A 3,592-nucleotide genomic window follows, 5' to 3' on the forward strand; every position below is an offset into this window, starting at 1 on the left:
CCAGAAACCTCCCCCAAAGCATGTACTGTGTGACTATTCCTATGAAGTCCTTAGGAAGGGAACCATGGCCAGAGAAGTCAGAATTGTGGTTTCCAGGAAGAGGGTAAAGACTAGGAATGGACACAGGAAACGGGAGGCTGGAAGCATCTTGATCCAAGTGGTGGTTGCACCGTGAGAGTCCACGGAAGCTCTCTTTGAGCTTAAGGTTAGTGCCCTATACGCACTTCCTGCACCACATAGGTTTTATACCTTGATTAAAAAGAAAACCTCTCAGCTTAGGGCCAGCTCTCCTGAAAACCCCCATCTGTGTCTCCTCCAGCTCCCCAGATAACTCAGCCTTTCATGCAATTGACCTCCAACCCTGCAACCCAACCACAGCCTCCCAGGAGGCTTCTTGGTGCCCACAAAGGCTTGCTCCTTGGCTGGGAGCTCAGCGAATGTTCATTGGTTCAATGAGTGAAGGGATTTCTGCCTAAGTCTAAAACTGTTTTTATAAGTTTGGGATACTGCTTTATGTGAAACTTGATGGCATTGTTTCTTTTATTTATTTGTATATAAACAATTAACAGAAAAGGTCTACAGACTCATTCCTTCTTGGACACTACACAGCATGGTCATGGGGGCCAGTGGTCTTGGTGTGCTGGCCTTGGACACGAAGGCCCAGAAAAATTAGAACCACAGCTGTCCGTGGTCCTAATCTTTAGTCACTCCAGGTCTTCACAGAACTTGTCGTCCAGACTGTTGGGCAGAACCTGGCTGTATTTTCCGTCTTTACATCCTCCTGTCTGCTCAGGGCTGGTGTGGGATTCATACTGGTGTGGCTTCTGCATAGCAGTGATGACACATTCCACCTCATCCTCAGGGACCTCCCAGCTCTCTTGGTGAGGTCCACATCCACTCTCCTGACACCACATGAGGACATCTTTGCCCCTCAGCCTTCACAGCAGGGATGGCAAAGGCTAACTTCTGCCATCCATCAATGTTAGTGTCAAATACTTGCAGAATGTGCTAGAACTTCTCAGGGATTGCTAGAGACATGGCGGCGGTGGCATATAGGCCTCCTGTGGAAGAGTGAAGCTTTGTTTTGTTCTTTAATATAATAATATGGACACTCTGTCATGTCACTGAGCATTATTTGAAAACGGACTCTGGGTGTGTACAGAACATTGCGTGGACTCACTGGAAGCTAGCATCTTTTCCCAGGTCACACTGTTGTGCATAGCAGGAGTGGGGCCTTCGTGGGCAGGAGCCCAGGCCACCTTTGTCAGTGCTGAGCAGTACCCGCTCCCCCTGTGCTGCTGCTGCTTTTTGATGTTTTTAAAACATGTTTTATTATGTGTATTTATAGTGAAATGCACAGCTCTTTAGTGTTTCACAGTTTTTGAAAAGTTTACATATCCGTGTAACCTGGACGCCTAACAAATAGATCATTTCCATCAGCCCCATAGTCACAATTGTTTAACTAGAAATTATGCAAAAAATTTATTATAGGAGTTATAAGAGCTAATTTAACATTATAAGAGCTAATTTAACATTGAGTATTTTATCTATGCTATTTATTTTATATTTATTTTATTTTTTAAATTTATTTTTATGCAGTGCTGATGATCAAACCCAGTGCCTCACACGTAGGTGCTAGGCAAGAACTCTACCCCTGAGCTATAACCGCAGCCCCTGCTATTTTAACCCTGTATCTTAACACTCTGCCCCATCAAAGAACCAGGAGAATTTGAGAACTGGGCTTTGGGGTGCACAGGAAGTTCCTCAAAACCTGGTACAAGCCCTTAGTATTAATTATTACATATTCAACCCCTGAGGCCTTGTGTGACTCGGAATTCTGAATTTTTTTAGATTTAGAAAGGTGACATGGCACACAGACTATGCAGCATGCAATACCCTCGGCTGGGTCTGAGGTTAGACCTAAAAACCAAACATACTCAGATTTCTGTAGGGAATTCACACTGAGGGTAACATGGGTTTGGGCACTAACCTATTGATTTTCAGAGCTTTGAGGATTTCTAGAATCACATCTAGAGGATTGTGAACCTGTGTTACTATAGTCAGCTCCTCCAGCTTGGAGACTGCATCATTTTCCTTGGAGCAGCCCTTTGGGTGCAGGAGGGACAGAGTTGGGCCTGGGACGAAGCCAGTTGGGGCAGCATGGAGGCCAGCAGTTGTGGCCCCTCAGCTGGCCTTTCTCAAGGCTGATTTGCCTAAAACTGAGCAGAACCCCAGTCTCTCCCCCATTCCCCACCACCACACTGCAGACACCTTGCAGGGCCTCTCCCGGCAGCCTCTTCAGGTTGATGGGATTGTCCTGATTCCCTGTGCTCCTCAGCATGGCAGAGCATTCTCATTCCAAAAGTAATGTCTTAGGGAGGTTAAGTAGCAAGTACTCAAACTGAGTGGTTTTTTTGTTTTGTTTTGTTTTGTTTTGTTTTGTTTTAAGTGAAAAGTGGATGAAGTTTCCAGTTTGCAGGGAGGATGCAGTTAATAGACTGAGCAGACTTTAACCAGCAACAGCCAAATGCTTATCAATGTGATTGGCCAAGAGTTGCATTGCTGCTCCCCCATTCAGGGTAAATGGCCCTGCCAGACACGATATTGTACACCTAGGATCCCAGCCACTGGGAAGATTGAGGCAGGAGGATCACAAGTTCAAGCCCAGCCTGGGCCACCTAGCAACACCCTGTCTCAAAAATTGAAAAGGGCTGAGGATATAGTTCAGTGTTTGAGCACCCCCTGGATCCAAAATCCCCAGTACCAAAAAAAATAAATAAATAAAAACAGAAAAGAGAAAGAGATGCATCCAAAGGAACAGCCAGGAGAGGAGCTGTCCGTGGCTGGGAGGGCAATGAGAGCATCACTCAGTGGTGGACTTGGGAGTGAGAATTGCTAGCACACTTCCTGCCTGGGTTTGAAGTCTCACCCTTCCAACTACAAGCTGTGTAACCTCAGGTAAGTTACCCCGCTCTGTGCATCATCAATAATATGAAGATAATAATAATCATGTCTATCCATGTAAGCTACCTTTCATGGTGAGCCCACCATGAAATGCTTTATCCATGTAAGCTACCTTTCATGGTGAGCCCACCCCACCAGAGGGAGGAAGAAGCCAGTTGAGAGAAGCATCCAGAAATGGTATCTTCATTGGGTGGGCTGGGCAGGGAGACCTGGGCCCTGTCCCACAGATCATTTCCATCAGCCCCATAGTCACAATTGTTTAACTAGAAATTATGCAATAATTTATTATAGGAGTCATAAGAGCTAATTTAACATTAAGAGTATTTTCCCTATGCTATTTATATTTATTTGTTTTTTTAATTTATTTTTATGCAATGCTGAGGATCGAGCCCAATGCCTCACACATACGTGGTTGATATGCACTGGACAGTCTAGCAGGGGGTTGCTCAGGGTCTGTCCACACATTCCCCTTTCTGTGCTGAACAGAATTTTCTTCATGTCCAGGACACAAAGGGCTTAAATCACCCACAGACAAGAAGAGTCTGGCTTGGTGTTTTCAGGAAAGCTTCCCACCCTCCCCAGCCATCCCACCTGCCAGCAGAATACCCCTCCTTTCCCAGGTTAGATG

General features: G+C 45.6%; 1 pseudogene; it reads right to left on the minus strand.

The window, feature by feature from the left end:
• Positions 1-601: 601 nt before the first annotated feature.
• On the minus strand, positions 602-1,038 carry LOC107145450 (annotated as a pseudogene).
• Positions 1,039-3,592: the final 2,554 nt, after the last annotated feature.

This window comes from Marmota marmota, unplaced genomic scaffold (assembly GCF_001458135.2).
Source record: "Marmota marmota marmota unplaced genomic scaffold, marMar, whole genome shotgun sequence".
In the NCBI taxonomy this organism is placed as follows: domain Eukaryota; kingdom Metazoa; phylum Chordata; class Mammalia; order Rodentia; family Sciuridae; genus Marmota; species Marmota marmota.